Source organism: Galleria mellonella, unplaced genomic scaffold (genome assembly GCF_026898425.1).
Source record: "Galleria mellonella isolate WM207_F2 unplaced genomic scaffold, CSIRO_AGI_GalMel_v1 utg173, whole genome shotgun sequence".
In the NCBI taxonomy this organism is placed as follows: domain Eukaryota; kingdom Metazoa; phylum Arthropoda; class Insecta; order Lepidoptera; family Pyralidae; genus Galleria; species Galleria mellonella.
In genome coordinates this window covers 3,336,381-3,350,930 of record NW_026442016.1, presented here as the reverse complement: position 1 = coordinate 3,350,930, position 14,550 = coordinate 3,336,381, and positions in this window count along the sequence as shown.

The window sequence follows — 14,550 nt, the reverse complement described above, 5'->3', positions numbered from 1 at the left end:
ACCCATTCCATCAAATTTTTAACTTCAACATGATCATTTTTAACGAAATAAAATTAAGCAAACAAATACAGATTCGTCATTTTAAGGGGCATAAAAGATAGATATCTAACCTAACAATTGCCACAGATAATATTATCAATGGGTATGACCACATATTACGGACAATAAGCGATTAATAACGTAGTTACGGCAATATAGATTTTATCATGTCTTGTGCCACTGCCTTTGGTCGCCTTAGTTTCAAAATGTTAATTTACAACTCTATGTCAACTTAAACTATGATGGTATCTATTTACCGGATGTCACAACAGTCAATATGTGAAACATATCTTTTCATTTGCAACAATTGCATTATGTCTAGTAGATACATGCTTATATAATTTGTTGTCATAAACGAATTTATATAAAGACAGAAGAAGAGAAAGACTCTGTGAAAGAAGAAAATGTTTATGATGTAAAAGATGAGATGGTTAAACTAAAGAATAAGTATGAAAAATAATGGAAAAAAATAATGTAAATATTAATTTTTGCCTCTAACTCAATAAAGATAGCGAATTATACATATTTGTAACAAAATAAAATTGAATCATAAAACTGTCAAGTAGTCGTCACTCAAAAAAAATTATGTCCTCTTCAGAACCTAATCCAGAGCATCGCTCGATAGATTTCATCTAAATGCTAATAAATGAAATTATTATTTATTAATATTAGAATATTGAATGTTACACAAAGTTGAATAAATTATAAGTAATAACGTATAATCGTGTACATATGCTATACACAATTATTTGATTTTTGTGCATAGAACTAAATCGGCTCGACGAAAACTCCTAGCATCATAATAGTTGGCTCCTAAGGAACCTATAATATATGGTCTTTTATCCACCCCTCTATTATTCACTCAGCAAGTCAGTTGTGGGCTCGCCTTTACGTATCTTAATTACACATTTCGCCCAGTATTTGTGCAGCGCTATTATAAATCTTGTTCTAATTACATAGCCACCAACTTCGATATCTTTATTACATCTATATTAAACTTAATAGCGTAAAATGGTTCTTAGCATAATATTTAGTTATTAATTTAGAAACTAAATTAATCGACTGATATATTATTAAAATGTCAATCTGTTATTTAGGTATAACTAAATTAATGGCTGTGTGATAACAGTAGAAATATAGTATAAATTATCATTATTATACAATACATCCTCAATATATTGTAAAAGGGTACTAAAGAAGCAAGTACAATACACCAGTGTACGAGAAGAAAATCTAGATATAATACCTACCCCACAAACAATTTGCAAGTCCAGCATAAAAATAAAAAATTAATAGTCCCCTTACTACATATAGGGAGTAAACCTGCTCTTTAAAAAAATGTGGAACACTAATTATGGTGAATTTATGGTAATACACAATTGACTTTTTTTTATACAACTTACAATGGCAAACAAGCTGACGGCCCATCTGACGGAAAGTTGTAACTGTCGCCTATAGACATGAGCAGTACCATGGACATAACAGAGTATACTGTTTCGCCCATGATACCCCCCATGCGTTGCCATTCCTGAGGACTCAGGTGTTATTCCTCTGTACCCTGTAAATTTACGCGATATCCCACCCTTCCATGCAAACAAACCGAAACACACCCATGCAAACAAACTGCTTCACGGTAAAAACACGAATGGGACAGAGGCACCCAAGCAATCGACTTTTGTACAAAGTCTCCCTCTGGTAAACTTCCTATACTGCAATGAAATGTTACTGATAATAAAAATGTAGCATATTATAAATCAGTTTTCATTTTACACATATTCTATTTTCATTATTCGTCATGAATATTTTTTTTATACCCATGCCAAATATTATAATTTGTATTTACTAAGTTTACTAGTAATCTTTTGGAATGAAAAAAAGAAGATTTATTTATAACTTAGATTTTTTTTTTCATTTTAATTTTTTCTAATATTTATGTTATGTGAGCATGAACGTTTTTATTGAAAGACGAAGGTTTATATTTTAGGGTCTTATATTTTTAATAAGAAAATGTCAATGTTCAATGGTGTCCACTATTACCATAAACTTATTAATAAGTTTACAGTAATAGTAGAAACCATTTCAAACAACTTTACAATTACAAGAAATAGTTCAAACAACGCATTTTTATATAAATAAACTCGATATCTTTAAACATATAAAAGCGCATCTATCTCCTCAAGTTATTTATTAGCGTAACAATGTAAAAGATACCAACAATAAATCTTTTTGTGGAGCAAACGAGTAAGATTGCAGTTATTTTCACTCTCCCATATAGTAACAAGTGATCCTTATTATAAAATGTGTTGAACAACATTCCAGCACCTTGTAATGAGCGGATGTCGGGAATCGATAGCAAAATTGTGGGCATATTTTACGACTTCTACACTGAAACTATTGAAAATGATACTTTAAAATTTAATATTTAAGGTATAGTTTAGTATGTAGGCAATTTATTTATTGGAACATTACAAAACTGTAATGCACTAAAGTGCTTTGAAACTCACCTTTATAAACTTTGAAATAGAATCTGCATTTACGTCTTCTTCAAGAGAACTCCGCAATAAATGTAAGTAATAGAACTTGGCGCCAGCCGTTTTGACCGTGCATACGATAAAATCGTAGCTCAAAGCTTCAAACACTACACAATGTTATACTGATTACTGCTAATTACCAATTTAATATAGCTTTGCGTGACTGAACATGTTCTGTCAATCAAGATTGTATACAGCACGTAATTGTATAGAAAAAATATAATATTCTGTTATAATCATGTTTAAAACACCGCCAGACTACTAAATCTGGATAAAAGCATTCGCCGGATAAACCCTGTAAAATAGACACGACGTACTATTTTTATAGATGTTTATTAAAATTAAAGCAAAATGAAATCTACATTGTTAATATTCATTGATAACTTCTATATGCCACTACCATATCGTCGTCTATTTTGATTAAAAGCATAGATACATCAATTTTTTATAAATTTTTATTCTTTTGATTTTAAAAATTGTTTCTATTACAGACACAATACAGAGCCAATAACCGCGATTTATCTCTGCCATTTCAACACCAATCTTAAAGGAGGAGACGTATGCAGATAAATCAGGAAGAAATGTCAGGAACAGAATACGGACTCATCGCGAGTATCACTCTTGCTGTCAAGCCGAGAATCTAAAGGACAATTAAATTCAAGTCCTACGTCTTAAAGCTTCCAATAAGATATAAAGAGATATCCCTTTCTTGAGAGAATTCGTATTTGGATATAACAAGATGATATTAAAAGATGAACCTGATTTTTTTTTAATACAATTATGTAAAATTCTAATATTAATATTAATAAAAATAATAATATACTTTGTAAAAAAATAGTGTACAGGTGTGAATGTAAAAATTATCTTAACCAAAGAAAACAATATATCATCATAAAAAAAGAAATACATTACAAATAAGAAGTAAAATAAACGTAATAAGATTTTTACCATAATTTAGTACGTATACTAAAAAGTAGAGACTAAGATATAAAATACAAATCTTGCAATTTTGTTGTTTTTATTACTGACAGTGAAGCGCCCTTGGCCTGCCTCTTCAGACTGGGTCAATACCGGCTATACCTACACTGTTCCGGTGCATCTTTACGAATCTGTACGAGATAGCGTTAGACAGATCTTGCAGACTTCTCTCAACAACTCGTATAAAGCTAGTTTATTGCTAATTGAATTTAAACGTGTTCTAGAATACAACATGAAAAACGAATCTATTGGCAACTTCAGTATATAATGTTTGGCATTGAATACATACAAATCAATATTGAACATTATCAATTGTCATTACAAATTTTCATTACAAATACACCACATTTGAACTATGAATATTTGGTTTATTAATCTAAATACAAGCATCTATAAGAATTCATTATATTAGCTGATTCATAAGTAATACTCATGAACTTGGAAAAGTCAATAAATGTTATTTTGCGTAAGTACTATACTGACATAAATTAGAACTCTCTATGAATGTATGTGATGACTTGATTATAAGTCCTACTACGTAAAGAGATATTAATATTAAAAAGGTTTGAAAACAATTTACTAGATATTTTATAATAATGAGCTAAAAAGAATAACTATTATTATGAGTCCACTTTTTGTACTGCTAAAACACAGGGTTCCAGCGGCAACACGATTGAAAATTACGCTAATTACGGTACGTGGGCGAAGCTGCGGGCAATGTTAATCTAAAAATAAAGAGCGACAAAACAATTTTCTATACTTAGGCTCAATTGAATTGAGCAGAATATGTACGTTTTAAAAGTATGAAATCAGAACCCAACAAAGTCCAGACACAGTGAATAAATGCGGCGTTGTTCAAACGCCGACTATATCTTTTTATTCGCATCTTCATGAGGTAAGTTCATATGGTACCTACGTATTTTTTTTATTGCTTGAAGAATAGAATTATTAGTAATTAGGTATGGTAACCCCATTGCTAGCAATACTCCCCATGAAGTCAATATGCACGTGATCCTTCTAGAAATCATCGTGGTTAATTCTCTGAATTTGTTACGATGGGCTGATTAACCTATTTTTATTCTTACCTATTATTCCTCACTTATACTTTGCCAGCGAATACTGACAGCGTCAGCAGAGTTACCATTTCATTTTCATTCTATAAAAAATAAAACTTAAGTTTTCTATATTAAAATTAATGAATTATTTCTGCTAGTATTTATTTATTAATTATATTAATATCTATTATAAATCTGTAAGATGTTTGAATACAGTCACGTAAACAACCAATGAAATTTAAAATTTAGATTGATATTGTAAACAACTTAAAAATGCCTACTTTCTTATGTTCAGTAATATTATTTCGATTTAATGTATTTGCAGTGAAAGAAAAAATCTTGACATAGGAAGAGCCCTTATTCGAGTCTGAATACTTCTCCAGCCAAACAAAGATGCAATCATTCATTTGCTTTACAAGGAACTCCATTCTTTTCTCACCTTGAGACAGAAAGCGATCGAATGACCATACCGACGTTAAGCAAACTTGTATAACGTTTTATTATTAAATGAGGTTATACAATTTTATATTTGGATTAAGAAATTTCTGAAAAAAAAAAAATATTGAGCGGAATGGAGATACAAATAGATTTATTATAAGTATTACGGAGACATCGCAGATTACGCAGCATTGTTTCGACGATCATTATCATTACCATATCAGTTATCTACTGTCCACTCGTGAAGATAGGCCTCCCCAAAAAGGAGGTTTTGCCAATAGTTATCACGCTTGGCAAAGGGATTGGCAACCGCATTTAAGCTTTGGTAACTTTTTTAATGAGATGCTGCTTTTTTATACTACTTAGCAATGTAAAAGCTAAATAGCAATAATGGCAAACAAGCTGACGGCCCACCTGATGGAAAGTGGTAACCGCCGCCTATAGACATGAGCAGTACCATGGACATAACAGAATATACTGTTTCGCCCATTATACCCCACATGTGTTGCCATTCCTGAAGACTCAGATGTTATTTCTCTGTACCCAGTAAATTCACGCCATATCCCACCCTTCAAACCGAAACACAGCCATGCAAACACAACTGCTTCTCGGTTAAAACACGAATGCGACAGAGATACCCAAGCAATCGACTTTTGTACAAAGTCTCCCTCATCTCTCGACCATTAAGTAAATTTAATCGCTTCTTACGACACCCATGGAAAAGGATAGGGTGGCCTATTCTACGTCATGACCACAGGGCAACAATAACACGGTGAAATCGCAACGATTTTGATGCGTTGTATTTTAAAACAGTTTCATACTCTTCAATTCTGCTACGTAATCGCTGTCAAATTGCTAATATATAGATACCATGACGTTATAGCTAGAATATTGCTGTAAAATCACGGCAATTTCATTCTGTTAATCCCTGCAAATACTTCCACAGCCCTGACGCACGTGATTTACGATCCGTAATAAATATGAAATATAAATAATAAAATTAATGTTAAATCTTTTGGTAGTACAAAAGATTTACTGTACTAGTATTAGTACTAGTATTTGTATTTTTTTACAGTTATTACATTCCTTCAGGAGCGTGGTCCCTAATCTTATTTGTCATTCCAACTCACATCATACTTTTTACAATGAACCAATGTCAACTTGTATTTCAAAATTCGGGTCAAACAAACTTGTTAACAAATACGTATCCAGGTGACTCGTAAATTCATTATTTGCCCCAGCGAACAGAATCCGGTTTGTATATTTCTCTGTTTATGGTCGATTTATAGTTTCCTCTGGATAATGAACGGTTCAGACCAAAGGCTTATATTAAGTTGCAATTTACACGCTGTTAGCGCTATTAAATAGAATCATCATATCAGTCACGCTGGATCATAACTGATTTCGAATAACAATTTTTCCGATTAACAATTTTACATATACTTTCCGTGACTTTTGTGTAAAAATAGCGAAATTGGTTTTCTACGTATCAAGTTGTATGGAAATATAATGGTATAATTATACCAGATTTTCTTTAAAATTCAGGAAAAATATTTTAAATGGTTAAGGAGCTAACTAAACCATGCATTGTTGCTTTTGACAGGTAATTTAGTTCAATTGCAATACCTTTAATCCAAATCATGTTTCTTGTAAGTATTTTTACTGTATTTTAATTTTACCTTATAACATATACAAATACAAGTCATATAAGACTGATTTAGCAACATTGAAAAGGTTAAAAGTGTGACGATGCAGGCACTTTTTCTAATACCGTATAATTATGAGAAACATCTACTACTCTTTGTCTTTAACAATTTTATTATAACATAACATGCATCTGAGTGACACTATCACAGTGAACACTGTCCAGTCATCGTCGACGCTACGTCCACGAGTGATATAAAACTGACAGCATATCTTCACTGGGCATGTTTTAAATAATAATATGCAAGAGTCACGATATACTCGTACGTTATACTTGCACCTATACGATCAGTGCTTATTCTTGAAATATTGCCGCTCCGGGCAAAAATTATAATTCCCGCCCCTTTTGGCGGTCAGCTACTCAAATTTTTCCTCTCTAGATAAATGCTCGGCAAAAGTAGGCACTCTCTAAATCCTACCCTGTACAGAATATTAAAATTCTCCATGTCATACTTAAATTATATAATATTCAGTAAATAACATTTAACATATTATTTTTTAGTAGCTCATAATGCCATTCAAAAGCCTTAATCAATTAACCCCTTCTTTCAGTAATGAAAAAATCTGAGTAGACGCTACTCTAACCCCCGGTGGAGCAATCAGAGATAACAATTGAATTGAAATCTAAATAAATCCTATAAAATTTTATTCTTCATATAAATGATATAAGAAATACGGTACATATTTGAACCTAAGAAATGTGGAAAACTTCTCCAGTCAACAAAAGTTTAATAGTTACTAGCATATTAGAGGTGGCAGAACTTAATAAAATAATACTACTCTAGTAGCTAATATCATTAATGTAAATTACTAGTACCGTGAAATTAAACATAATACATGTCACATTCGGCGTTTAGCACCCAGTATCAATATCGTAATACATGACTCGCACTTTCACGTCATATCATCTAATGTTTGACTGGCAAATGTCAAGCTGTCAATAATCTGAAGCTCATTACAGTAGCCACCATCCAAGCTCATTAGCTAGCAAGCAATGTGCGTGACTTGATTTACGCAACAAATTAGCCATTTAGTGCTATCTGCGCGAACTGGTTTCGGATGATGGACATCACTCCAATAGTTACGAGTTCGTAGACAAAGAATGCTGAATGTGACATGACGATGGAACAATTGTTAATCTTTAATTACCAGTACATATATATAACTAAAAACGCGGAAGACTGCTTATTAAAATTTACGATTAAGTTTTTGATAACAGGTAATTATAATCACTTGTAAGTAGTCATATTAGCTATAGCAAATACTTCTACAACTAAGACAAATTGTAGAAATCTCCATTTATAAAAATCCATTAAGCTGATTAGTTAATACATTGCACTAAAGACTACCAGTCCCATTGTTAGCAATATACCCTGTCAGGTTGACCTCTACGTAGTTCCCTGGGAATCAACTTTCACCTATGCTCCATTACTGGTGCCCCGCCAGCATGCATCGTTAGTGCAGGCGGTGTTGCCATTCCATTGTCATCAATTAAAAAAAAATATCTTTCTTTCGTTGAAAATAAAGTAAAACATGGGAAAAAATCTGTTATAATAATTAGGGCATTTAGAATAAATATTGAATATAAAAGTGATGAAATATTTAAAGAATACGAAAATTCCAAGATCACAAGACGCAATTAACAGAGAGATTTAGACTGAGAACAAAACTAATACTGATTAATATCGTTTACATGTTTTGCCTGGTTAGACAAACAATGTTCAAATAGTACCTAAGCATATATAAATTGTTCGAAAGAGAAGGTAAGACGTAAAAGAAAGTGGGGAAAACTAAAGATATACATAAAGATAGAAACCATTACTAACTAATCAATCAGTTCTATCTGCTTATCTCGCAAGAAACTAACGTATAACAACCATAGATAGATAGGTCTCGTTACCAAAGCTTAATACATTAGAATATTGATTAAATGATAAAACCTATCCAGTTCGTGCGTTGCAATAACTCAAGAGTTACAAACACACGTTTGTGTATCGACATACGTGTACATTTATGTCAATTCCATACATTGTTACGTCTAGATCTATTTCACTTTCTCTGATGAGTATCCGATATGTCTCCAGCAAGTTCGCATCTGTCTATAGTCGACAGGTGCCCACTGATAATCAGTATTAAATTCCATTAAGTGTTTAAATCGATTCCATTTGCTTCGCCAGTTTTATATTATACAATTTGATCGTATGTGTATCAGATTTCGTAGGTTATGTAACTAATTAATTCTTTCAAATGTTTAACTTAAATAGATACATATGATTCTAAATTAAATTGCGAAATAAATAAATAATATCATAGATACATATATACTACCATACCTATCTCCCATTGGTGTAGGTGGAAACAATGGTAAACAAATATTTTTATTATACTTTAGTCGCTGCTCTACTTAAGTAATATCTTGACTACCTAAATACTTAAACTATTTAATCATCCTTCACTTGGCGTCTCCTTGTAGGACAAAAATTAAAATATTTACCATTTTCAACAGGCGACTTAGTGGAAAAAGAGTTTTGAACTTTGTGTGTTCAATTTGACTTAAAAAAAGGAGGTTTTGAAGTCGGTTGTATATTTTTGTGTTTGTTACCTCAGAAGTCTGTCATTTATAAACCGATTTAGAAAATTCTGTTTTTATCTCTAAGGATATACTTTCAGATTTTTCTTATATAAATTTCATCAAATCTGCGGGTCTACCATGAAATGAAATTCCGAAAGTTCGGACTCAATTTCGTGTTTTTGTTTATACCAAAATCGGACCAATAAATGGGGTTTAACATTTCTTTCGTCATGCATCCTATCGTAAAAGTCCAAAGGAACAATATTTTAACATTTTTAATATTTCCAAATGGCATGTATTATGTAATTTTAACATCAAATTTGTGTTTCGTTTGGCTCCGAAATTTCGGAAAAGATTTCATGGTAGGCCCTCAGTTTATTAGTTATTAGATTTAAAAACTTAAATCTAAATTTCATCAAGATCGAATTTGGCGTTTTATTTTGTGGAACATTTGTATTGTATCAGTTACTTACAATACATTTTGTTCCTTTCATTACCTCTCACGGCATTCTAGAGATGTAAAAGAATGATAACAGATCTCATTTTACACCACCATCATATGGACAGATAGTTTTTTTTTTTGGAATTTATGATAATTTCTAATTTTTATTATACTGCCGATTATTATCTCAAGTACTTATCTAGCGATACAAATCAAATATGATGTCTTTCCAATTATTTATAATTCTTCCTGATGAGAAAAATACAGATTCCATAAGAATATTAAAAAACTTTAAATTTACACAATCAGTAAACAAATAAAAATAATATCTGCGTTATTTATAGCACGCCATATATATATTGATATATGAAGACAAGGACGAACTGTGGTTTTGCGGTGTGTTTAGCGAAAACACGTAGGTCAATACCCTTTCAGTTACGTTTGTACTAACTTGCGTTACTATAATATAAAAGTATATCTCATCATAGTAATTAAAACTGTAATTAGTCAATTATCTAAACTAATAGCAGACTTATTACAAAAAAAATTTAATAAGTGTGCAAAGCCAGGGCGAGTCGTTTTTTTTTTGATGGGTGAAAATGATATGGTAACCCCGCCTGCGCTAACGGGATACGCTGGCGGAGCACCAGTGAAAGGTGATAGATGAGAATGAAAACAGGCCAGTTAGCCCATCATGATGAATTAATTAGGAATTAACCATGATAGTTTCCAGGGAGAACCGCGAGGAGGTCGACCTGGTTGAGTATATTGCAATAGGATTCCCAGTCTCCATTACTAACAATCCCTTTCCCCCCTAGGGCAAGTCGTTAGTTATGGAATATAATGACATTAAATGATAAAATCATCTTATAAAATTTAAATCCCTTTACACCCTTATTCATATAAAATGTTTTGTTACTGTATTTCAACTTGAGAATTTAACACAAAAGAATGGGACAGAACATTTCAATAGCTAAAATAGGTTTATGGAACGTTTGACGTTTTATGAATAGGACGGTTAAACTTTTTTTTTATAAAAATACAAAATATAAATCTTTTATACAACAAAATAGAACTGTAATAAATCTCTTTGGGTTCAATTCACATCTTGTATATCAAATGTTAATTTTTAAATCACCTTTCATGCTAGAGCAGTTGTTACTCCGTGTTGATGCCGTTATTTATATCATGTACCTACCTACACACTTTTATTATACTTTAATCGCTGTTTCACTTATATGTATGTCCATACTTAGATTGTTTTCCTTGCTATATCCTTAACAGTCTCTCATAAATCTTAGTCCCCTAATTTGAGGCCATGCAATTAGGAACAATTTATTTTTTAATTTGTTGATGTTATGTTATCACAAGTATATTAAAAAATATTTCATATTTCATAGTTACATAAGATATTTTTAGATTTATGCTATTGGTATTGACCAATACCATAAATCTAAAAATATCTAAGATCTACATTATTTAGTAAAGATATTAAGAAATTGACATCGAACATTGATCACTAAGCATCATTAAAAAGACAGGTTTGATCTTCAGTCATGCATAAATCTGAATGACCGATTCTGTTCGAGACAAACACGGGCAATTAGACGGAACTGGTAATCGTTTAATCGAATACGAAAGATGAAAGTGTCCGATAGTTTATCGCTGCATCGATACAGATGCAATGCGTGGACTCCAGACATATCTATAATAAATCGTATGTAGCTGTCAATGTGATGTTACACTGTACGATGTAATTACAACACAATCAGAAATTGGATGTTAACAAATAATATGAAAAAAATAAAGAAACTGTTATAAAATAACTAGATGGATACGGGATAAAAGATGCTAGCCGCGATTTAATAAGTGTATCTATATATGTATATAGCCCACAGCTACCATTTATAAGTAGGTACAACGTACCTACATATTTACACCATATATGCCACTACTTTTATTCCCTTTTATTAGCATTAATTACATTTTTAATTAAGAACACTTTCAATATTATTGAGATTGAATAGTGATAATTACGAGCATAATAACGGTACTTACAACTTAAACTTCATATTTAAAACTGTGAACAAGATCGCATACCATCACTTTTTTATATATCCTGATTAAATCTACGCTTTCACTAGCCAAATTTTGATGATTCATTAAATTCTATAATTGACGCTAAATATCCCGTTGACTAGAGAGGTCACTCGTTCTTGACCTTTTTTCATTGAATTAGTGACATAGCTATTGTATAGACTTTCTTTATAGAGAAATCTGTAGAAATTATTATCGATGTGCCAAACAGTTTACAACAAATTCATTACCAATTGCATGTTAATTCTTGTGTCTACGCTGTCTATAATATTATAATTATTTCAATGTTTATTAATTACAACGTATCCGACTAAGGTCAGGTATAATAACATAATTTTTTGATAAAAAGTACAATACATACATACATATCTGTCACGCATGTCTCCCATTAGGGTAGGCAGAAACAAAGGAACGCCAAATGCTTCGATTCAAACAAACCTCTTTCGCTTCTTCCACATTCATCAATCTTGTCATACACGCTCGCCGGTTACGGGTACTTTTAATTTGTCCCTTCTTCAGCACGTCGCCTATTTGGTCGACATACGTCCGTCTAGGGCGGCCCCTACCGACATCTCCATTCATTCTTGCTCGATAAATCTCTTTCGAAATTCTTCTTACATCCATCCTCTCCAAATGACCAAACCAACGCAACATTCCTTTTTCGATTTTTGTCACTACATCGTCTTTCAATCCACACTTAAAAAGTACAAATGTTTTCTAATTTTTCCCATTTCTAATTGTTTCCTAATTCACACAGCAAAAGTCATGGATGCAAATAGTTATACAACATATAGTACAATAAGTGAAATATTTAGTAATTATATATTTGCGAAAGTAAACATACTAAACGTAGTATACTAAACGAAGTAAACTTCAACCAAAGAACATAAGTTTGTCGAAATATGAAAATATTCTTTGAACATTTTATATAACATAAACTGCGATCACGGGATGGAATTAATATAAAAGTTACAAAAATTATTATTATGGGCATGTAAATTATTGGTTTTGCAACATGTATTACTATATAGAAAGAAGAATATACGTGTAGTTATAAGTATTTACTAAAATTTTAAGGGCTAATTTTATAATTTCGTCTGTCTACAAATTGATAATAAATAGAGTATTCCTTCAATTAATGGTGTATCGTCCCAAACGGCGCTTCAATCGATCGATTATTCGATTCATAATCGAATGTCCACACCTCGCGGATATGAAGCGACTACATTATTATTAAGTTGGAGGGCAGTTAGTGAACTTGTCCTTGCACTCGGCTTGAGATCACGTACCGTCGCGAATCAAGAGCATAACCGAACAGTGATCTAGGAGATCATCAAATTACAGATAAAATATTGTGTATTTAAAGATTTGTGTAGGCCTACCAATCAAGAATTTATAACAGCATCCAGTCAAAGGTGGAAAGCAGTGCGGCGCATGAGATTCCTTCAAGTAAGTGCACGTACCTTCTTAAATATTGTAATCGCTTCATCCTCATTATCAGAAGTAAGGACAAACGTATTTCCACCGCTTAACGGTGTCCCTACATTCTTTTTGGTGCCGAAACCCGGGAGATAAATCTCGTAATATCTAAATATCGGCTGTATAGATCATTATCGTTGCATTGGGACTTTACATATTCCGATTACATATAAATTAATACTCATATTTATTAATTTCGTTATATTTTAAATCATATTTTATCATTAAAACATTAATCAGAAATCGGAATTCACATTCCTAAAACAAGTGGGTAGTCCGCGCGGAATTGTAACTTTGCCATTGCCAGTGCATTGAGTAGGCTTATTTTTACTATTTTATAGTGATTTATTCGTTCCTCCTAGTTTTCATTGTATCGATGTTTAATGTTTATGTAGGATCATAAAAACAATCTTATTTATATCGGTGTTTTTATAATTTATCGGCTTACACGAACATTAAACGTAAATCGTAAATTGATCATCCATCTATTGTATAGGTATTTACTAATTTTGTGAAATCATATAAGCAATCTCATTTAATTCGTGCTTATATAACTACTTATCGGTTCACATAGTTATTGAATACACATTACTATAGGAAAAGTATTGTAATATTCTAAGTTTTTAGTGAACAAAACAAACAGACAAATTTCATATTAAATTAATGGTGACTTAATATTAATATTTTCATCGACTCTGTAAATTTATTCGTTTACAAGTTATATTATTGTAAAATATTATTATCAAAAGGAATTTCGTTCGTAACTAGTGCATATTTTAGTAATATTTATAGTGAATTTAATATTGAAATCTTATAGATATATATAAATAAACTTAATATCTGTTGTGGAATAAATTATAAATATTCTATTGTTAAAATATTCTCGTAATAAATTCTGTCTACATAAAGTTCCGTTGACTATAGAAATTAACATTTACCCTCAAATTATTAATATTTTTTTTTATTTTTTGTTTCGATTCTCGAACAATCTCGAATCTATTTATAGACTTGTTCTTCATTGTTTAAATTTGTAAACAACTTATAAATTGATCGTTTTTGCACGATGTCTGTTAATACAAATAAACGTAAACTTAGTCTGTCAAAGCGCAGTAAATCGAAGTATGAAGAATACACAACTCGTGATTTGCCATCATTAAGAAGAAAACGTACTATCGCGTTTAATCGTTTATCTAAGGCATTGCAAATAGGCAATGA